Here is a 24,702-nt window from a genome sequence, read left to right as displayed (position 1 = left end):
CAAAAATTACCAATTAATAATTATTTAACAGTAAATTAATTATCAATACCCAAAAATAATTTCAATAATTACTTAATTACAATTAAATTACTTCCCACCCTATTGCCCTATAAACCAACAACCCACTCTGATACAATTATTATAATTATCAATTAATCAATAAATAAAAAATAATTACCAATTATTAAAAAATAATTACTGATTATTGGTTGGTTGATTGCTTTATTTCGATATGCATATATCATAAAAGCATTACAAAAGAGAAATATAAAACAGCACATCGTAAAAAAGACTGTACATTGGAATAAAACAGATAAAAGTAGCAATTGATCGCAATAAATTAGTTTAAAAAGTATTAAATTGATATAGACAGTCTTTTTAGGCGGATCAACCAGGCCCATTTTAAAAATTTGGATACGGCACAAACAATGGGAGGGGCTGTGTCTGTTGATGGAATCCTTAGAGCCTCCAAATACTGACGGGTACCCAATTCTCTACAGAGTGGTTTGAGCCAGTGTGATCTAGGGCGCACATAATCCGGGCATTCAAAGAGAAAATGTGCCACAGTTTCGGGTCTGTCAGTACATAGGGCGCAATGGCGTGATGCCTGCTTAGACGTATTCCATCTGGAAAGAAGGTCAGCCAGCGGTAGAGTCTCTAGTCTGAATTTGATATAAAGAGCCCGGTCCATGGCGATGGTAATAATGTCCAGATAGGGCTCAAAAGCAAGGGTGCCTTTGATTTTCAGGTATGCTGCAGTGGAATTACAGTGACGCTGGTTGCTTATGAGCTTGGCAGAAACCCATTCCCAATAAAGTTTTTTTAGGGTATCCTTTGGGGGAGCTGAGTGTGTGGACCAACAAGACCCCAACCCCAGATCCCCTAGCAGAAGTTTAATGTCCCTAAGCCATTTGATCTTCTGCCAACCATCCGAACACATCACCTCTGCCAGCCCGTCTGCGTAAGATTTTAGTTCCGGGACCCTCCACAGGCGAGCCCAAAGCAGGAGAGGTCAGAGGCGGGGCTGGTCCTTGATTGATTTACATCCCGCGTCCAATAGCACCGGAACTGTCGGGGTACTCATCGGGATAGCCAGAGGTCCTTGATGAATTTATTCTCTGCCTTAGTCAGAGACTCCATGTTGCCTAGGCCCCAAAGCTCAGCTCCGTAGAGTGATACGGATACAGCTCAGGCTTTATAGATGTCTATTATCGGAGCTACACAGTGTTTTGATGAGTGGTTGTACTCCTTAAGCAAGGCTACCCCCACCCTTTTGTGGCCTACGGTCATCTTGTTGATGTGGGGGGTCCAGCTCATGACATCACTCAAACGGATTCCCAGATAGTCAAATTCAGCCACTCTTTCAAGGGGGATAGAGTTCAGGGTTGGGAGGCGGCCGAGTTTACGGGGGGGTGCATGATTAGGTACTTCGTTTTGTCCACATTAATGACAAGTCCTCTGTTTGTGCAAAAATCCTGGAAGCGGTTCAGGAGCTTCTGAAGCCCTTGGGGGGTCTTCGAGATGAGGAGGGTGTCGTCGGCAAACAACAAAGTTGGGATCTTTACACCTCCCAATGTGGGGGCGTCTGCTGGCTCGCCAAGGAGGTGCTCTACCACCCCATTCACATAGAGGGAGAATAGGGTGGGAGCTAAAACACAGCCCTGCCGGACACCCCTCACGACCTGGATCTTATCAGTCTTTTCCCCATTCAGCCCCCATCTAACCTGGGCATAGTTGGAATTATGCAGTTTAATAAGGAGGTTTAAGATGTAGGGGGGCATCCCAAGACCCTGCAACACCCTCCACAGTTCCTCCCTAGGAACCAGGTCAAAGGCAGACTTCAAGTCTATAAAGGCTAAATAAAGACTGCCCCTGCCCAGCTCCACCACCTTCCAGTAAAGTAACAGGAGCCTAAAGACTTGTTCGATGGTTCCTGTGCCTGAGCGAAACCCGGCTTGCATATCAGACAATATGTGGTTATCATCCACCCATTGCAAGATCCTCCCCAGAATAGCTTTTCCCGCCACCTTCTGGGTTGAGTCTATAAGGCTTATTGGCCTATAGTTCCCTGGTAGATCCCGACAACCCTTTTTAAAAATTGGGACTACCTCAGCCCCTTTCCAGGACTCAGGCACAGATCCTCCCTCGATAATAGCATTAAGTAGGGCCGAGATCAGTATCCCCCATTCGCTTGGAAAGGCTCGGAGGAGGTCCCCTGGCAACCCATCCGGGCCAGCTGCTTTTTGTGGTGTAAGAGTTTTAATCAGGTTCATGACCTCCCATGCGGAAAAAAGGTCCGTATCTCTATCTAAAGTGTAGGGGGGAAGGATGAAGGGGTCGTTGAGTGTACCTTCAACTGCGGAATAAAGTGCCTTAAAATGATTGAACCACGCCTGGGCAGTAATAGTGCAGGGCCTTAGGGTATTGTCAGGGCGGTTCCTACTACCCACCAAGTCCCAGAACCCCTTGGCATCTCTCCCACGGCTAGCAGCCAAGAGGACCTGCCAGTAGTTATCCTCCCACTCCTTCTTAGCGTTTTTTTGACAGAGAGAGTATAGCCTTCTGGCCTCCCTAGTCTTAATTAGGGATTTGGATTTAACTGCTTCTACAAGCAGTGTCTTCGCCTCCCTGCATTTGTGATTGAAACAGCCTTGTCTGGCCCGGGGACATTGGTTCTTCCTATTGGCACTAACTGGGACAATAAAAAGGTCACTAAGGGCTGGGTTAGGCTACAGAACCTGGCAGGAATCTCCACCAGCCCACCCACAGGAGGCTCGAGGTTTTCTAAGGCTGCAGCTAAAAGCTGAGTTATGGAGGATATTTTCTCCACTGAAAGCGACAGCTTGGCCCACTTTAGCCGTCGGCCGCAGTTAGCGACTGAAGACATATTCGGGGGGGGATACAAGCAGTTCTGCTCCCAGTGGGGTCTAGCCACCTATGGGTCAGGGCAAGCGAGAGGAGGTTATGGTCACTCTCAACAGAGGGTATAATCACCATATCTTTTACCATGCTCCATAGGTGAACGTCAAGAAGAAAATAATCAAATCTTGACGTGTGCCCCGGCCTATTGTAAGTATGTGCTCCGTTTTTGTCGGAACTGGTCCTGCCATTAAGGGCCCTCAGGTCAAATTCCATTAAAAGGGAATTAACCTGGAGCACCACTTCCGTCCATTTTTTAGTTGGTCTGAGCTCTAGAGCAGGTATCCCCCACCTGTTGTCATCGACCTCTTGGTCTTGTGTGGCTTCAAGGCTAAGGGGCTCAAAGGTGCAATTGAAGTCACTCGCAACCAAGGTGCAGTGCTTATGTGGAGAGGTTCGAAGCAAATCCTCCAGACGGGCTATGGTTGGGGATTCTCTACCCCCCTTCATACCTCGGGCATAGATGTTAAAAATGTTTAAAACAACATGTCCCTTAGGGTTTTTCAGTGTGATGTTAAGGAGGTCAGGGCATTTAGTGTCGTGCTCCTCCACCCTACAATTAAGAGCGGACGCTACCCAGATGAGGAGGCCTCTACCAGTCTCTGAGTGGACAGCTGGTAAGTGGTGGGTAGAATATCCTGCCTTGTGTACAGGCTCCTTGCTCCAGGTTTCCTGGAACAGACATATGGAGTACTGCTCCACCAGAGAGTTCCAGTCAGGCAGGGCCAGCTTCCTGTCCAGACCAGCCACATTCCAGCTGAGAACCCTAATTAGTGGGTCCGCCACAGCCACAATGCTGCCAGGCCTGACAGGGCCAGATAAGTCAACCTCTCCCATAGTAGAGCAGACAGTGGCAGGCTCAAGTGGCACCATCCCTTCCCTTAATTCCCCTATGTCCTCAGGTACAGCCTGTTCATTTGGTAGGTTTGAGGCATCTTTAGATTTAGCAATTAGAGGGGTCTGGGCATCGTAACACCGGGCCAACCAAACCTCCTCACGGGTGTCGGAAAGTCAATAACCCCTGGTGCCCCAGCTCGGCAATGGCAAGGCTGCATGCAACTGCGCTACGGTTGTTACTGGGTGCCATTGCCCGTAAGAACTATTTTGAGTTGGGAACACAGGGTGGATAACTGGGGGGTTTGTGACCGTCCGCGGGTAGAAGAATGTAAGATCAACAGCTTCCACTCCGGGACCGGCCGTGGCCTGCCCTAAGCTACATATTGAGTGGGCAGCTCTCATGTCTTGGAAATTCACCACCACACAGTCCCCCTCGAATGATTTTTTCCCCTGGCCAATCCAGCCCACCCTGCGTACACCAAGGATCAAGCCATCCACACCCAATGGGAGGGGTCTGTTGGCTTGCAACCAGTGGATGACCTTGTTCTTCAGTGCCTGATGGGTTTCCTGCTGGGTGTCCTTCAGAGGTGGAACCTTGATAAGCAATTGTAAGGAGGGAGCTACCCTTTTTGCCAGGAAAAGGATTGGGTCAACAATCTTAAAAAACAGGGTTCCTTCTCCTGAGTTCCAAAGATTCTAGATGGTATTACTGTCCCCAGATAGGGGTGTTTTCCATCAATAAGAGGGATTATGATGTTACAGCGGTTACCAAATTCACAAATTAATATATCTATAAATGGCCCACATGTATAGTTGAAAGACATGAAAGACATGAAACAATTTTATAAAAACATTTTTCATTCATTTATTTGAAAAGAGATTTTTTTCCAAAAATTTGCTAATAGTACATTCTTGTATTTAAAATCATATACATCAACATTTATAATCAGTTTCAGAAATAAAAACATACAATATTCATTAAAAGTTGCTGATCTAGCAAAGTTTCACAAAAACATTACATTGATAATATCATCATTACTTTTTAGAATTTTTTTTTTTTTAAAAAATAGATTTTTCTAAAAAGTAATGATGATATTATCAATGTAATGTTTTTGTGAAACTTTGCTAGATCAGCAACTTTTAATAAATATTGTATGTTTTTATTTCTGAAACTGATTATACATGTTGATGTATATGATTTTAAATACAAGAATGTACTATTAGCAAATTTTTAGAAAAAATTCTCTTTTCAAATAAATGAATGAAAAATGTTTTTATAAAATTGTTTCATGTCTTTCATGTCTTTCAACTATACATGTGGGCCATTTATAGATATATTAATTTGTGAATTTGGTAACCGCTGTAACATCATAATCCCTCTTATTGATGGAAAACACCCCTATCTGGTGACAGTAATACCATCTAGAATCTTTGGAACTCAGGAGAAGGAACCCTGTTTTTTAGGAACCTTGATAAGGACAACAACATATGGTTGACACTCGGGGGGGGGGAGATTGACTGGGGGACACTTCTGTGCCACCTTTTGTGATATAACCACTGGATTTGGATTTTTGGGTGGACAAGTAGTTATGTTGGCCTTTGGAGCCGTGACTACTCCCCTGGCTTCAGCGGGTGGAGTGGCCGATGGTTTGGATTTGGGACCGGCCCCTCCTACTTGCTGCTTTTTTTGGACAGGGTTAGACTTAGGTGGTCTCACTACTGAGGGGGAACTATCGTGGACCTGGACTACATGGGTAATAGTAGTCGGCTTTGCCGGTTTAGCACTGGCCAGGGGTGCTGATGGTATAGCCATCCCAGAGGCTTGTGCATGAGCGGACAATGCCGGTATGTGTTCCCGAGCTGGTCCTGCAGAATCCCATTTCCCTTCATTCCCATCTATGGTATCCTCCCTGAGCTTTGACTGTAGTTTAAAAAGGGTTTTTAAGGAGAAGAAATTGTCCCGAGTGGTCTGTTCAAATTTGTCTCGCCTATCCCCCAAACTTTTGACTTGATCTAAAAGTGGTACCAGCAGGGACTTAACCAATTTCTCGAAGGGCTCAAGGGAGGGCCCCTCGTTTGAGGGTGTAGATAGTGGCGGGCCGAGTAGTGAGATGGTGAGGTTTTGGCCTCTGGTACTGGTGGGGTAAGGCTCCCAGATGGTTCTGGCCCTTCATCTACTGGGTGGGTGGGACCTTTTTGGGACTGTATCCTAGGACGCTTATAAAGTGCGGAATAACTCCCCTTCCGTGTGCTAATGACCCTTTTCCTTTTCTTATGTGCCCGGCAAGCTCGTGACTGAGGCAACGGTTTCTGGCCTAGTGAGGGAACTAGGGTAGGTGACTGGGAATTGTGGCCAGGGGGTGTAGCTGTAGGTTGTGCGGGGCAGGGCTCTGCAGCAACTGAGCTGGGGCTGGAGAGAAGGGGGTTGATTATGAGGCTTTCTAACCTATCAATACCTGCCTCTATAGCTACTATCCGTGGCACTCCGGACAGAATCTCAGGCAACGGAGAGTTGGGATGTGTAGAGATTGGGGATAGGGCATGTGCAACGGGTCCCAAAGAGGAGCGTTTGGAAGGAAAGGAGTCTTGTGAGAGGCGACGTTCCGTCATCACAATCTCCTTTTCGATGACGGCAGCTACCCTAGTGATAAATTTGTCCATTGTACAAATCATTGTACTCCCCGTGGCACTTTCTCCCCCACCCCTCAAAGCTTTACCAGAGCGGGTTGAAATGTTGACCTCGAGACCCACAGGTAAACTCCCAGCCCTTGGGCCAGAAGCGATGGATGAAAGAGGGGTGGCCCAGCCCAGCCTCTGTCAGCCCCTGACGGCCACAGACGGCCCGCCCTCTGCCCGGGCGCCGCCCGCGTGCGTTAGCGACGCGGAGGAAGCGTCCCTGCTTTGAAGCGCCTCCGGACGCGAAGAAGGCGGGAGGCAGGAAGTGCCCGCTAAGCTCACTGGGAGCTGTAGTCTCCAGCCGCCAGGATGGTGCAGCGGCGGCAAGACCCACAGCGTTCCCCACCCAGGCGCGGCAGCAGCGTGCAGCGATACCTCGGGAGTGCGCCTTGCCGGTGAGTGGTCTTCCCTCGCTCCACCGAGGAAGCGTCCCTGCTTTGAAGCGCCTCCGGGCGCGAAGAAGGCGGGAGGCAGGAAGTGCCCGCTAAGCTCACTGGGAGCTGTACTCTCCAGCCGCCAGGATGGTGCAGCGGCGGCAAGACCCACAGCGTTCCCCACCCAGGAGCGGGAGCAGCGTGCAGCGATACCTCGGGAGTGCGCCTTGCCAGTGAGTGGTCTTCCCTGGAATATTAATTAATTACCAATAAAGTATCAATACCAATAAAAACAAATAAGTATTTACTTAATTACAATTAAGTTACTTCCCACCCTATTCCCCTATAAACCCACAACCCGCTACAGAACTAAAACGCAAAATTAAATAAAAAATAATTAATAATTCCTAAAAATTAATATTTAATTTACTATAATTAAATTGCTTCTCACCCTATTCCCCTATAAACCCACAACTCGCTACGGAATTAAATTACGCAAAAATTAAATACCATAAAATTCATTACTTTAAAAAAATTCAAACATACATTACAAAAATAATACATACTTTTAATACATATACTAACAATTAATACACTATAGAAATTCGATATATTTTTAACAACTATATTATGACTGTCGATATTACTAACTTCGATATTATGGAATAGATATTTCTTACCTGACTTTCGATATTCTGCACCACTATATTTTTGCATTCGATATTCTGTCCATTCTATATAAAAAACTCGATATTCTGTCCAGTGGATATTTTTTTTCGATATTATGACTGTTCACCCGTCTAAATATGATCACTTTCATCTTACTTATATTGATTTGTCAATATTTTGATTTATAATTGTAATTGAAGTTGTCATGAACTTGCTGGAGACCGGTAGGTGTAAGGTCAAATGAGACAATGCCATCTGCATAAGATACACTATGAATTATGACCCAGGTTTACAAAGGTTTTGTATATGGCTTTTGCCACTTTTTTGTTGCAGACCCGACGCAAAGTTCATTTGGTACTTAAAAAGCAAAACAAATGTTGATTTGCATTGCTTTGTAGAAAAAAAGAGGCTCAATGTAAAACATTGCACTGCCTTGAGTAACTTTGCATCAACGCAGCGGTCTCTGGGTGGTCATGAGCATGTCTGTGCATCCACTAATGGATTTTGACACAAACCCATATTTACAAAGAGTTGTAGACACAGGTTTATGCCACAATGTTGTGCATGCCTGAGAATGGCATAATGAGGAGAAATATGTTTATTTCTCCTCGTCATTTCCAATTTGTATGTGTGCTGCATCCTGCAGCACACATACATAGACGACAAAGCCTCCAAGGATATTTTAGTGCAGAAGGTACCAAACGCTTGATTTGCAGAAGAATAAATGTTGGTGCCCAAAGATCACCTTGTGAGGCCATGGCTGGCACCCCCCGCACCCAGGGTTATAGTTTGGTCAGTTAGACTGGTGAGTTTCAGATTTTCCGACAATCACGCTGGCATATATTAATCATTTTATGGAAAGGAGTGCATAAGGAGCAGTGTAAATGGAATGGAGTATAGATTGTGAGGGGTACCTAAAGCACAGTATTTTGTAAAATAACCATGTTTTAATACCTTCAAAACAGAGACAAGCATGTTTGTGTATGTGTTTTTGAGTGAGTATTTAAAAAACCCAGGTCAAATCTAACAGACGTCTTACTATAACCGACTGAAAGTTTCTGTACCCAACTATTTATTAAATAACACATTTATTACTGGGGTGTAACGCCTCATAACTGCCCCCGACTGAAGCTACGCCTCTGCCCACACCCTGTACCAAGACTGCTTGGTCTGGAATCCATCTCATACCGTTTTAATTGTAATCCACTATCAGGCACTCATTGCCACTTAATGTAACTCTTGCAGGTTCCTGCCTTTTCCTTTTGTGAATTTTTTTTGTCTTTCTCTTTCTCCTTCTTTCCCCTTTGTGTATTTTCCTTCTCTTGCTCTCAGTAAATATATTTTGAGGAACCATAAGTGCTCATCCCCAAAAATGATTGTTGGTGGGCTCTACAGTAACCAATTGCTCGACTTAAGCACTGAAAGTACCCCTTCCTGCACAAAAACTATCCTTACCATAGCACAGGTACCCTTGCACTTTGGCTTAAAGTGCGTCATGCAAGGAGAGGGCAAAACTGCCCCATTTATTTGTAAATATGGTGCAGTTGTGCTCCCTCCCTTTCATACAACGTAACGCAGCAACATCACTTGTGAGAAAGATTGGTATATCCGGGCCTATATCTTGATTGGTCATCAGTGGAAAGAATTCTGGTTGCGCTAAGGCTTCTGGTGCATGAGAGATGTAGGTTGAAAATAAAAGAGGTGCGTGGGGACAGCCTTTTCTTCGCTTCTTTAAAGTTATTATCTTTTTTCAAAGTACTCACCTTTTCCCAGATTGGATATGAGCCCAAGATATCCTTATGAAGTTCCGCAAAGAGTTGCAATAGTGTTATAAGAATTCCCCAAATTGGCATTGTACTCCGAAAGGTTTTCTTGTCGTTTAAATTTAAATTAAAGACCATAGCTAGGTCTATGTAACGTACACATACTGGGACATTATTTTATAGGAGTATTTTCTGCTAATGGTTTAAGAGGTATACATCCATATAATCTTAAGTGAATTTATCTGGATCCTATTTGGGTTTTTGGTACTATCGATGAGTCTTTGACCCACTCCCATAAGACACCTTAGTAGGTGTCTAGTGAACATTTTACCAGTGATATTTATAAGGGGGATCACTCTGTAATTTTCAAATTGAAGTCTGACTCGCCTTTTTAAATTTTGGAATTTGTATGTTCCCTCTCCAAGACTCTCTGATTGAGCTAAATTTCATGATTGCACGTTAAAGCGGTTTCAGCAAGATAGAAAAGAGCTATGGATAGCTGAACAGTGGATTGCAATCTAGAGAGTGAGAGAAGAAGCTGTTGAACTTGTGTGTGAACGACAGATCTCCACGTAGCCATTGTGGATACAATGGAAAAGCCTTGGAAAGGATCAGCAAGGTGAGCATCAGCCCCAAAATGGTTTCTTATGGTTTGGTTATAGACATCTAATCAGATATACATAATTTAATCAGAATGATCTGACAGGTCTGGAAAAAGGTACCTGTAAAAGGCAGTGTGCACTAGGAACCATTTGGGCAACAGGCCACCTGCAGCCACTGAAATAATTCTAGTAATAGTTTTCCTTAATTGATCTCTTATATTGGAAAGATGAGGGATCTATGACTAACTATGGGAGATGTATTCTTAGATATCACACACCACACCTGCGAAAGAAATTCTTTACTCTGGAAGCCAACATTAAGCTGGATGAAAGGGGGAACTAACTTTACACCTTGCTGACAAGAGTCACAGATAAGGCCAACAGTTGGATCTAAGTGAGATATAAACCATGCAATTCAGCTGACTGAATCTGATTGTGCAGTAACTTGCCTGTAGGTTAAATGCTTTGATGAAACTAAATCTGTAATGTGCTGCACCATGCACAGTTACCATTAACAGTACTAAAGAAGGTGAAAAATGACATCCAGCAGAAGTGTCATAGGTGCAGTCACACAATGGCCACTTTCTTTCCTTTAAATCGGTGTTCCTTCAAATACAATACTTGTTGATGAAAGTTACACAAGCTATATGGATCTAAGCAATATGGATGAAACTACTTATATCCACCAAGATCTGTTTACAACAATTGGTTCCCAGGGTAAGAGATGCATTTGCGAGAGTTGGCCGGCAGGTATGCATTGTACGCATTGGAAGATATTTACAATTGCGTAAATGGTGTTCTGCTTAACTAATATAGAAATGTAGGTAAGCGCACAAGGTGGGAGTGCACTGAGGTAAAAGTAGGACTAAGGGTGAAGCATCATTCCTTCAATTGGTCACATACTGGTATAGTTGCTAAATTGTCAGGAAACAGACCTTTGTCATGTTGCAACTATTAACAATCCAAATATGTAATGTTGTCTTATTTTGCCTTTGTATAGTGATGACCACCAGTAGCATTCCATTGCAGTGCATTTTCTAAGAATTTATCATTGCAAAGAGACGCACAACTACAAACTCAAATTTATTGTGTGGTCCTGCATGTTTTTTTTTTTTAAGTTTGATTTTATTGAAGATTAAAGAAAAAGGGGGGGTAGGGGAGAAAAGAAGAAACAGGAAGAAGGATATGACAATAATTACAATTTAAGGGAAAAACACATTAGCTATTACAATAAAATCTCACATAAGGCAGGTAAAATGAGCATGAAAATAACATGAGCAAACATATATACGAAAAGCAAATACACTGTATGGTAATACTGGGAATAAATTTCAAAAGCAAAAGGTAATGGAAGTTCAATGTGGTTTGCGGACCTCAACAGCCTCAGGATCCAGGGAGGAGCTTGCTGGAGCAGTGGAGGAGAGATAAGTTACCAAAGGAAGCCAAATAAGATCTTGTTTAATTGCCAGGGAAATGGGAGAAACAAAATTGGTGTCTAGTCGATGATGGAAACAGACTGCGTTCCACCAAGAACGATAGGACACGTTCGCAGCTTGCGGTCCTGCATGGTTTGATAAATCTATAGTAACTCAACACAGCGCAAATCACTGCATTGCGTTCCTTTGCCCCAAGGAGGAATTCCATGGGTGGAGCGTGGATGTTCCCACACATCCACCCATGGATTTTTGGCGCAATCCCAGATTTACCATTACTGGTAGACCTGGGAATGCGTCAAAATGCTAGGGCTTCCCAGGTGAGGCGTAACGAGGAGAAATATCTTTATCCCTCCATGTTTTTCCTCTTTCTGTGTGTGCTGCATTCTGCAGCTTACATAGAAAGAGGAAAATGCCTCAGGGGATTATTTTTGTGCCGAAAGGTGTTCCTTCCTGCACAAAAACAATCCTGCCTGCAATACAGGCCCCCTTGCCCCATGGTGCAAGGGTGCCTGCATCGGCGCTAGGCAGCACATTGTGCGCCAGCGCAAGAAAAGGACAGGGGTGCACCATATTATGTTGAATATGATGTAATCGTACCCTTTCCATTTCACGCAGCGCAGCTAGGTGGCTTGCTCCCTGCGTCAAATAATTATAACTCTGCCCCTTCGTGAGGATCTGGGAAGGCCGTCCCTCAAACTCCAGGAACTATTGTTTGATCGTCTCCCTATTGTTGCTTGGTTTTGTGTGGTTTCTGGAGGGTTTGTAGTGTTCACACTTTGTTCTGGTTTGTGAGAGTTCATGTGAAAGTAAAGTAAGTTCGATTTTGTACAAACACCAGTGGTACTTTATGTATATGGGTGGCTCTGCTGCAGGACTTTTCCATTTTTTCCAATCGATTTGGGGATTTACTTCCATTGCTCAGTTCGAGCTTGGTGTTTTCTATGTGTGTATCATAATCCAGGTTGCTCATAAATGATGCACTACTGCTCGAGAGTACCATTTTATGCTAATTATGTCTGCTGTGTATAGCGTGTGTGTGTGTGTCCGTGTGACAAATGACATTTCCACTGATGTGGCTGTACATAACACTTTTGAGCTATATTGTGAGTATACCGATGAGGAAGTTCTGCCTAAGTTGTGCTGTACGAGTATAACAATGTGCTAAGTGAGATTGGAATGATGGTGTGTGGTGGTGGTCGTGGTAATGGGCACATCTTGCTTATTTGATGCAGGATAAAGCCAAATATGGTACATCAGGAGGGTGCTGGTATGGTTTGTCTATGAGGCTATGTGTGGGGCATATTGGATTGAGTGGTATGTGTGTCCAGAAATATCTATTCTCCTACCTAGATCAGCTCTATGTGCATGTGTGATGTTAAGCACAACCAACTTTAGTAGCCTTCCACCAGCTTCACTACAGTGATAGTTCTCTGCTGTCTTTACTAAGCATGGATGATTAACTGCTTTATTGTGTTTTTGATATAGAGTTCCTTCCATAATCCTGTGTCTAGAACGATCACTGCTTGCCACCAGTCTCCTTCACATTCCCCATGACCTATGCAATTCAAAGGCCATAGGCAATCATTCTAGCAAAAACTGTTCCTGTCTTTGCATATATTAGAAGTAAATACTACTGCAAGCTCATTGAATTGCCACGTACCTCCTGTTTAGGCTTTGGTGTTTCAGAAGGTAGCAAAGTCAAGAAGCCACGTCTTACTCTTGGAAGGTGGTTTGAGGTAATATGGCTGATTTGCAAGAACATGTATTGTTTGCAATAAATATAATGTGCGACTAGTTCTAGTCTTATGCAAAATATACAACTGTATTTATTGTTGTCATGGCTTGTCACAGGTGCTCACCCACTCCCATCCTCCTCTAGCCCTAGCATTATTGGCCACCCCTTCAGCTCTTGCTCACAGCCTTGCCACTCAGGATCTTGTCAGCACTGCTGACAGGAGTCATGCTGCCCGGTACCACTGCTGTTATTTGTGTGCTGCCAGTTGTTACCCCTTCCATCACCAGCACAACCAATTATGTCTCAGTGCGGGCACCCTATAATCTGGGTGGCAAGCTATAGCGTGATTTGAAGATCACAGGATTCGAGGATCTAATGCAGGACTCAAGGATTCTGCAGTTTATAGATGTCTTACATAGGGCTCATGAAAATACCAAAATGGGGAGAGAGAGAGACGTCGTATGGATTTGTTCTCCCTAGCTAGATATGAACAAACAATAAGAATCCACCTAGCAAAGGAGGGTGTTCCCTACAGTGGAGGGGAGCACACAGTGTTTGTAAAATACCCCTCACACACCAAAAGGACCCTTGGTGTCATGCTTCATCATTGGGGTCTTCGCACCCCTCTACGGGATGCGGCGTGCTACTACCTACCGCTACGCGGGAGCACTTACTTCAATGACTATGTGTGGTGCGTGTGAGGGTATTAAAAATGTGAGTGAGTGGTGGGGTTATAAAGTGAGTGATGATTAAAAAGAACATGGCTCGTGGGGTATAAACAAAAGTTTTAATGGGCTCCCGGGCTGGTACTATTAAAAAGGGAGAGATGGAGGTGTGTATGCAATACTATGTACATCACTTCTTGTGTGCGTCAACATGTTTCGGAGTAGGAACTCCTTCTTCAGGACAGGGTGCACAAATCCCCACCTTACTCACGTATATCTACTAAAAAAACTGTGATAATTACAGAAAAGTGAGGTGTGATGCAGGCTAAAATGTGCCTACAATCCGGATGCCAATGGTTTCTGCTACTTGCAAAACCTGGGAAGGAAGGGGAAAAAAGACATGGTAATGTTGTAATCCGCTCCTTATTCATTACAAGGTACAGTGACCTGAAGAAAAAATATATAAATATATATAGTGCGGGCTGCGATCACTAGACACAAGCTGTCATTCTACTCGTGATAATGTGCCCTGTAACAAAAGGACAGAGACAAAACACACAGACATGAAACATAAAACACACACTCTAATTGTTTAAGAATACTCTTGGACATCTGGCATAACGTTATGAGGAGGGTAATGATAGCCATTGTCAATGCATACTTGTTTACTCCATCTGAAGGGCCTAATGAGCCTCTCAACGTAGGGGACTGTCGTGCCGTACTGCTACCTGTGGATAATGTATAGTTTCAGGGTCTGTTCTACTTACATAGTTGGTGATGACCCTCCGTACCTCAACTCGCTCAATACTCACGATTCCCAGGAGAGGAATGCTCCCTCTTGCCCCATACGCGGCTCCGCTGTGAATGCGGTGGTTGCGTTGTGGGCTTTGCCTTTTATAGTTTGTGATCTGCTTAATTAGGTATCAATTAGGATAATTACCGGATATCGTTCCATGCCCGTATTTGGGTTGTCCGGGTACTCACATGGATGTTGGTCGTTGAACTACCTTTGTCCCATAGCGCTCCGCTACTGCGCATGCACCTACCTGGATGTTAGTAGTCTCGTCGCGCATGTGCTAGCGTGAGACACTTGATTCCAGCGCCTGCGCACCACGTGGTCTTTTCGGCAAAAATGCTCGTTTCTACTAATGTTGCAGATTTTCTAGGACACATTGCGATATCTTTAGAGACATGGTCCCCATAAGAAGCGTTGCACGCCAAACCTCTGATATACCTTAATGCCTGGCGCTCTGTTAAATGTTTATCGAAGTGATAGTCACATAAACACAGGGTATTATGTGGTCAGCGCTTAAGAATATAGATAAGATTTATTCCTAAGATTGGGTCAAGCTTATATTAAGGAGATGAAACATTGACATGAATTGGAGTGAAAGAGAGAGGCCTTCTATTTATGGAGTGTCAGTCAAGGTTGTGTATCAGTTCAATTGGCCGCATGGTATCTTATAGTTGAGGCCTGATATATGAGTACCCAGACGGAACACCCATCATTGTTCTTTTTCGAAAAGACCATTCTCTGTTTGGAGCTGCTCTATCACAGTCCAATGGAGGTCATTTACACAGTGTTGTGCATCCAGGAAGTGGGTGGCTATCTTAGTAGTGCTTCTTTTACACCTCACGTTACTTTTGTGTTCACTCATTCGAACTTTAACTGCTCTTGTCGTCATCCCGATGTATTCGAGGCCACATGGACAAGTGATCATGTAGACCACGTTTCTGCTGTTGCAGTTTGTCAGTCTCCGTTGATCCCATTTTGTTCCGTTCCTGAACGTTAACTGCTTACTTTTCTGTGTGAGGTGACAACTGCTACAGTTCCCACATGGAAAATGTCCTTGAATGCCATGTAAAGAAGGTGTGGTCTGTTGGGTTTTGTTTGGACGGGTATGGACTAGAATGTCCTTGAGATTTCGCCCCTGTTTGTGTGCAAAAAGCGGTTTCTCAAGGGTCAATTCCCCACACGTTAGTATACGCCAATGCTTGTTGATGATTTTGGAGACCTCATTGGAGTGAGTGCTGTATGTATTTACACATATAGGTCTCTTTTGCTTAGTGTCGGTTGGAACCTTATCCTCAAGGAGGACCTCCCTGTTGTTGTTTCTTGCTCGTTTCATGGCCGAAATTATAATTCGGTCTGGGTAGTTACTTCTTTGTAATTTGGGGGCATATTACCAACAACTAGCGATAATTATCGCTATGTTGGTTTAGCGGGGATATTTTTCTCGCCGAGCTGCGGCGATTTTTATCGCTTAGGAACCTTGCTATTATCAAGGTTTATCTCCTAAGCGATAAAAATCGGCCGAAATGCATAAATATCGCAGAAAAGTCAGCGATATTCATGCATTACCGAGCTAATGCTCTTAGCCATGTTATCCACCTACCATTGGATAACATGGCTAAGAACTGCTCAGGGGCAGGTGTTAACTTTTGGAGATATTTGCGCATAGCGCAAATATCTCCAAAAGTTGGTAATAGGAGATAGCGATGTTAGCGACTGTTTTCAGACGCTAACACCTTGGCACGCCCACTTTGCATGTCATTAGTAATAAATATCACTGACATGCAAAGCGGGGCCCAAGATTGTCGCTATCTCCTACTAGCTGTCGCTAACTGGTGTTAGCGACAGCTAGGTAATAGGGAGATCATTTTATCTCCGCTTTCTTGGCTTTTAAAGCCAAAAAAGCGGAGATATACCCCTTGATAATATGCCCCTTGGTTTTTAGGTCGGTAGCCTGTGATTTGTACATATCCACATCACTGCAATTCCTTCGTAGGTGCAGGAATTGGCCGTACAGAAGGTTTTCACGGAGGTGCCTGGGGTGGAAGCTGTCAAACCCTAGAAGGCAGTTTTTGGCCGTGGGCTTGAAGTGGGTGGTTGTTTTGAGTGTTCCTCCTTCTGGGTAGATGTTTAGGTCTAGGAACACCAACGATTCGTTTGAGGCGGAGCTATTAAATTTCAGATACGTGTTCTGGTTGTTCAACCAATCCATGAAATTAGCCACTGATAGTTGGTTTCCTTGCCAGATGACAAAAACGTCATCTATATACCTTTTCCAGGTACGTATGTTGTCCCGAAAAAGGTTATTTGCATGTAGAATTTTGTTAGTCTCCAAGTGATGGACATACAGACCAGCTAGACTAGGGGCAAATGTGCTGCCCAGGCTGGTCCCGTGGCTTTGAAGATAGATGGTTGTGTTATACTCAAAACAGTTTTTCGTGAGTGCCGTTGAGATGCATTCTAGCACTATATCTCTAGGTGTCTGGTACTTCCATGTGGTTGTGTAGAGTACTTCCTCAATGATGGAAAGTGTCTCGTCATGGGGTAGGCTTGTGTATAGGCTTTCCACATCGAGACTCAGCAGTAATTGCGAGTCTGGGTCAAAAGGAAGGTCCATAAGCACGAAGAGGCAGGAACAAGAAGGGGAACACGACGATGTGGCCGGCACGGAGCAAGAAGTCCCCAGAATGAGCACCAGGAGCAGACAGGGGCCCTCCCCAACCAACCATCGACCAGCAGAAGGGGGACCTAGTAGTAAACATCTCACCCTGGGAGCTCACTGAAATCCAGAGTTCAGTGCTTAACAAAGGCCTGGGATTTGTCCCAACGATCAAGCTTGACACATTCAAACTGCATGCGGAAATGCAAGAGTTTGTCCGCAAAATCAAACTCCAGGTTTTCTTCCAAGATAAGGAAACCACTGCAACCACAGACCCAGGACTACAACCAAAATCCACTTTTACCCCACCTGATGCAATTTTACCAATAGAGATTCTAACTTTTGAGAAAGCAGTGATGAGTGAGCTTAGCACGCTAAACTCGTCCGACACAGTTTGTTTTCACAACATCAGTCATGTTGAGCAAGAAGCAATCAGAGAATTGGCCGCAAACAAAGAAATCACTATAAAACCCACAGCACAAGGGGGATGCGATAGTGCTACAAACCACAAAAGCCTATAAACAGGAATGTTCGAGACTACTATCTGATAGGCGTAACTACACAATCCTACAGGAAGACCCCACTGAGTCCCTTCGCATCACCATTGGGGGAATGGTGGAGGAAGCACTAGCACATGATTGGCTGTCAAAAAAAGAAGCAGAATTCTTAATCCAAAAAACACCCAGGATTCCGTATTTTTACAGCATTCCAAAAATACACAAGAATCTGGAAAAGCCACCTGGGAGACCCATTGTCTCTGGCATTGGCTCCATTTTGGAGCCTCAATCAAAATTTGCAGATGCTTTCCTCCGGCCTCTTGTACAAGCAACAGACACATATCTCAAAGACACCAAGGCTGTCCTTCAATTGCTTAAGGACCTTCCTTTTGACCCAGACTCGCAATTACTGCTGAGTCTCGATGTGGAAAGCCTATACACAAGCCTGCCCCACGACGAGACACTTTCCATCATTGAGGAAGTACTCTACACAACCACATTGAAGTACCAGACACCTAGAGATATAGTGCTAGAATGCATCTCAACGGCACTCACGAAAAACTATTTTGAGTATAACACAACCATCTATCTTCAAAGCCACGGGACCAGCATGGGCAGCACATTTGCCCCTAGTCTAGCTGGTCTGTATGTCCATCACTTGGAGACTAACAAAATTCTACATGCAAATAACCCTTTTCGGGACAACATACGTACCTGGAAAAGGTATATAGATGACGTTTTCGTCATCTGGCAAGGAGACCAACTATCAGTGGCTAATTTCAAGGATTGGTTGAACAACCAGAACACGTATCTGAAATTTACTAGCTCAGTCTCAAACGAATCCTTGGTGTTCCTAGACCTAAACATCTACCCAGAAGGAGGAACACTCAAAACGATCACCCACTTCAAGCCCACCGCCAGAAACTGCCTTCTAAGGTTTGACAGCTTCCACCCCAGGCACCTCCGTGAAAACCTTCCGTTCGGCCAATTCCTTCGCCTACGGAGGAATTGCAGTGATGTGGATATGTACAAATCATAGGCTACCGACCTAAAAAACAAATTACAAAGAAGGAACTACCCAGACCGAATTATAAATTCAGCCATGAAACGAGCAAGAACAACAACAGGGAGGCCCTCCTTGAGGAAAAGGTTCCAACTGACACTAAGCAAAAGAGACCTGTATGTGTAACTACATACAGCACACACTCCAATGAGGTCTCCAAAATCGTCAACAAGCATTGGCGTATACTAACGTGCGGGGAATTGACCCTTGAGAAACCGCTTTTTGCACACAAACGGGGGCGAAATCTCAAGGACATTCTAGTCCATACCCGTCCAAACAAAACCCAACAGACCACACCTTCTTTACATGGCATTCAAGGACATTTTCCATGTGGGAATTGTAGCAGTTGTCACCTCACAAAGAAAAGTAAGCAGTTAACAGTCAGGAACGGAACAAAATGGGATCAACGGAGACTGACAAACTGCAACAGCAGAAACGTGGTCTACATCATCACTTGTCCATGTGGCCTTGAATACGTCGGGATGACGACGAGCAGTTAAAGTTCGAATGAGTGAACACAAAAGTATCGTGAGGTGTAAAAGAAGCACTACTAAGATGTACCAATACAAAACAGAGTAACTGTGGGTCGAACAAAGTGTCTTAGTGAAATGTGTCTGGATGACTAAGTGCGTGCTATCAGGGTTGTTTGAACAGCACACAACAAGATATCGCACTATATGGGAAGATATCCATCAGTTACTCATCCTTTGCCGCCTTGTCATCATTTGAAACACTTCCCAAAGTGGAGAGTCTTAGTTGTCGCCACTTCAACAAGGGAAGGATGTTGTTATGCAGTAGGGGAGGTGCTGTACAGTAACTGAGGAGCAGTGCAGGAATAAATTGTGAAAATCAAAAAAGAAAGAAAGTGCTCTATAATAAAATTGGATAATGAATGCTGAAAGACTTTATTCTAGTGCCGTTCATTTCCAAGGCTAAAAAACTATTCAGTGCAAAATAACCAGTGAGTAACCCTAATAGTCACTAGCTCATTGTGATGGTCGACATGTTTCTGCGGTAGTTTAAAGATCACTAAGTATCTCCCGCTTCTTCAGGACCTATACTATTTGCTACTGCTCAGGGGTGCGATAAAAAAGGATTTCTGATACAGATATCACCTGTTCAAACCTGGTGATCCTCCTAATTGTGCAGGGGATGTCCAGGAAAGACGTCATCAAGACACAGACAACATAGATATAAAGACACATACAAAGATAAAAACGACATTACCATGGTTAGTGTAAGTCATCTCATATTGTCAACTCATGATATGGCATTCCTATATGACCAATTACCAATCACCGGACGATTTGAGTCCTCTCGCTCACCTATAGGGTAAGAGGAACGTGCCACTCCTCGCCTGGCTACAGCTCAGGAAGATAGTGCACCGCTCTATGATGTAGAAAAAGTGAGATGTAAAGCCAATAAAACAACGCGAGTGCCAGGCATGAAAGCGCTTCATTTAGTCTTAATGAGATATCCTTTTCCATATTTGTACCATGTGTATATAATATCCCTCTTCATCATGTATCTCCAAATTTCTCTTAGGTTTGCTCGCTCGTGTTTATTCACATGTTTTGGGTGAACAATTCTGTTTCAGCTCTAATGTAGGCGAAGAGGTCACAGACTACATGTGTGACTATCGTTCATACTGTCACATTACAAACCCTTCGTATTATGGTCCATACATAGCAAGGTACAGCCCTGTATGTTTTATGTCTCCGTGTTTTCAATACATTTCAAACTAGACCGGAGACTATTCCTATTGTGCGTACTCTGTTGAAATGTGAGTGAGGACTACTAGTGCGTGGTACAATTTCCTTAGTACACCTACGTGGTCGATTAGCAGGATAGAATGGGCTTACTTCCCATCATAATCACATCGCCTAATGTGCGATTCAATTGCTCTGTATATCCAGACATTTGCTCATTCTAGCGGGGCGCCCAGTGCGCGGTTCACTCGCTCGGTACATTCAGGCATTTACTCATAGGCTTACCTGCCCGTCGGTACACTGGGCAGCCGTCTGTGCTGTTCGGGGAGGTGCCGGGACTGGGTGTGTTAACGTTATTTGTTTGTTGGTACTGGTGTAAAATGACGTCACTCTCCCGCGGCCGAGTATGCGGTAAATGTAGTTTGTATATGCTAGTAATCCGCTATTAAAATCACGCCCTAAAATGACGTCACACTCCCGCGACGGAGTATGTCGGGAAATGATGTTCTTAGCAGGGCTTGTGTGTGCTTGTATTCCACTTTCGAATTCACACCGATATTTTGTGTAGATATATCGTGTGTCACCCAGGGAAAAGTAGCCTTGGTAGTCTGGCCGAAAAATGGGTCTAATAGAGAGTGGGAGAAAATAAACCCAAGCTATCATGTAATTAAGATGACAGAATGTGTTGTTGGCCGAATAATAAACAGATAAAACCTTAATTAGGAGAGACGGGCCCCTGAGTAAGATACGCGACCCTAGTACAAACGTAGTGAAACTATTTAGTAATAGGGACACAGTAATGGCGATATCTTTCTAGAGCAAACCTATTGGTTGATGGAGAGACATTTATGAGATAAGGACATGTCGTGTCTCATCTGAGGGATCAAGGAATATAGATACACATGCATATACATCGTGGGTATATTGGAGACTGCATGCTTTCATCAGAGATTGCCAGTACTGATACAAAAGAATTAAATCTTTTGTATCAGTACTGGCATTTGCATTTTGTTTTCCTAGATATTGGCTCAGCCATACTGATTAGAGCCACCCCATTTGAGTTTTTCGGTTCATCAGAGATTGGTAGATATATAGGACTTGTTGAATTAACTACAACCCTGTTATCAATATCAGACTCATCATCATATTATAGTGTGAGTGGTTCAAGGGTATTGCAGAGACATCCAAGGGATGTCCTCATTAAGACCAGCTTTATCTGTGTTCAGCTTATACACCCATTTCTGTTCTATTTTGAAAAGGTGTTTAGACACGTCTGTAATATGGATAGGAATCAGGGGTTGCTCCAGTACTGTCCATTGGAAATCAGTAGGTTTGTGATTGACTTCCAAGAAATGGTTAGTTAGACGAGTTGCCTGTTTTTTGCAGCGGATGGTGCTTTTATGTTCTGAAATCCTCGTTCTAACTTTCCTAGTTGTCTCAAGGAGCAGGGGCAAGTGATTAAGTATATTAGATTGCTGCTATTGCAGTTCGTAAAGCGCCTTTGCTCCCAAGCTCTACTTGTTCCAATATCCATGCTTGTGAATTTTTTTGTTTGTGGACATGCTGCGCAATTACCACACGGGTGATGTCCTGTCACTGCTGGCATGTCCCAGATTGTCCGGACTTGACGAATGTTGTCCGGTCGTGGTCTTGTGTGAACCAACTGATCTCTAATACTGGTTCCTCTCTTGAAGGCAAACAAAGGTTGTTCCAACTTGTCAGGGCCCGTGTTGAGGATCTTCCAATGTCTGCGAATGATCTGTTGGATGGCATTGGATCTGGTACTAAATGTGTTTACGCATGTTATCCTCTCATTCTGTTCCTTAGGGGAGCTGGTTCTAGTAAGGCCTCCCGATTGTTATTAGAGGCCCTCTTTTTTGATGTTCGAATTAGTTTCTTCGGATATTTTCTGTCAAGTAACTTTTCTTCCAGATCCTGGGCATGTCTTTTGACGGTCTCCTTTGTTGAACAATTACGTTGTAACTGTGTGGTCGTTAAATATTCCCTGGGACCCTCCGTTTATCAGTTTGTTGTTATTGCACTACTAAGATGGCCACCCACTTCCTGGATGCACAACACTGTGTAAATGACCTCCATTGGACTGTGATTGAGCAGCTCCAAACAGAGAATGGTCTTTTCGAAAAAGAAAAACGATGGGTGTTCGGTCTGGATACCCATATATCAGGCCTCAACGATGAGATACCATGGGGCCAATTGAACTGATACACAACCTTGACTGACACTCCATAAATAGGACGCCTCTCTCTTTCACTCCAATTCATGTCAATGTTTCATCTCCTAAATATAAGCTTGACTCAATCTTAGGAATGAATCTTATCTATATTCTTAAGCTCTGACCACATAATACCCTATGTTTATGTGACTATCACTTTGATAAACATTTAACAGAGCGCCAGGCATTAAGGTATATCAGAGGTTTGGCGTGCAACGCTTCTTATGGGGACCATGTTTCTAAAGATATCGCAATGTGTCCTATAAAATCTGCAACATTAGTAGAAACAAGCATTTTTGCCGAAAAGACTACGCGGTGCGCAGGCGCAGGAATCAAGTGTCTCGCGCTAGCACATGCGCGACGAGACTACTAACATCCAGGTAGGCGCATGCGCAGTAGCGGAGCGCTACGGGACAAAGGTAGTTCAATGACCAACATCCCTGTGAGTACCCGGACAACCCAAATACGGGCATGGAACGATATCCGGTAATTATCCTAATTGATACCTAATTAAGCAGATCACAAACTATAAAAGGCAAAGCCCACAACGCAACCACGACATTCACAGCGGAGCCGTGTATGGGGCAAGAGGGAGCATTCCTCTCCTGGAAATCGTGAGTATTGAGCGAGTTGACGTACGGAGGGTCATCACCAACTATGTAAGTAGAACAGACCCTGAAACTATTCATTATCCACAGGTAGCAGTACGGCACAACAGTCCCCTACGTTGAGAGGCTCATGAGGCCCTTCAGATGGAGTAAACAAGTATGCATTGACAATGGCTATCATTACCCTCCTCTTAACGTTATGCCACAAGTCCAAGAGTATTCTTAAACAATTAGAGCGTGTGCTTTATGTTTCAGGTCTGTGTGTTTTGTCTCTGTCCTTTTTTTACAGGGCACATCATCACGAGTAGAATGACAGCTTGAATCTAGTGATCGCAGCCCGCACTGTATATATTTATATATTTTTTCTACAGGTAACTGTACCTTGTAATGAATAAGGAGTGGATTACAACATTACCATGTCTTTTTTCCCCTTTCTTCCCAGGTAAGTAGCAGAAACCATGGCATCCGGATTGTAGCCACATTTTAGCCTGCATCACACCTCACTTTTCTGTAAATATCACAGTTTTTTTAGTAGATATACGTGAGTAAGGTGGGGATTTGTGCACCCAGTCCTGAAGAAGGAGTTCCTACTCCGAAACATGTTGACGCACACAGGAGTTGATGCACATAGTATTGCATAAACACCTCCATCTCACCCTTTTTAATAGTACCAGCCCGGGGGCCCATTAAAACTTTTGTGTCTACCCCACGAGCCAGGTTCTTTTTAATCATCACTCACTTTATAACCCCACCACTCACTCACATTTTAAATACCCTCACACAACCACACATAGTCATTGAAGTAAGTGCTCCTGCGTAGCCGTAGGTAGTAGCACGCCGCATCCCGTAAAGGGGTGCGAAGACCCCAATGATGAAGCATGACACCAAGGATCCTTTTGGTGTGTGAGGGGAATTTTACAAACACTGTGTGCTCCCCACCACTGTAGGGAACACCCTTTTTTCCTAGGTGGATTCTTATTGTTTATTCTTACATAGGGCTCAGCCAGGTGCTTTGGGTTCCTCCTTCTTCAGAAGAGGAAGCCTCTACTTCGCCTTGGCCTTCTCCTGTACTCCTCTTCTTGTGCCTATCTCGTCACCTGCATTGCTGTATCTCTAGTTGAGATTATTTGCGAACCAAACTTTGAGAAAATCCTCCTGTAAATTTTACATTTTCTGTGCTACTTGAAGTTCCTTCTGCAGCATCTCTCCAAAGACTATGCTCAGATCTTTGGAATTATCAATCTCTCCCAGCGCTGTACTCAGAGGCTTCTGGTTAATATTATCCAGGAAGAGTTAGATATTATTTCTTTGGATTATGGGACTCCTGTTGGGCCCCTGTCTTATCCCATGCATCTACATACTGGGATTCTTCCATGCCCTCAAAGTTATGTGTGACAACTGTCTGCTGGGTCCTGTAGTATCATACGCAGCCTATTTGTGAACCTTTGTTTCTGATGGGTGTCC

This window comes from Lissotriton vulgaris, chromosome 4_1, assembly GCF_964263255.1.
Source record: "Lissotriton vulgaris chromosome 4_1, aLisVul1.2, whole genome shotgun sequence".
In the NCBI taxonomy this organism is placed as follows: domain Eukaryota; kingdom Metazoa; phylum Chordata; class Amphibia; order Caudata; family Salamandridae; genus Lissotriton; species Lissotriton vulgaris.
Note: the sequence above shows the minus strand (reverse complement) of the source record.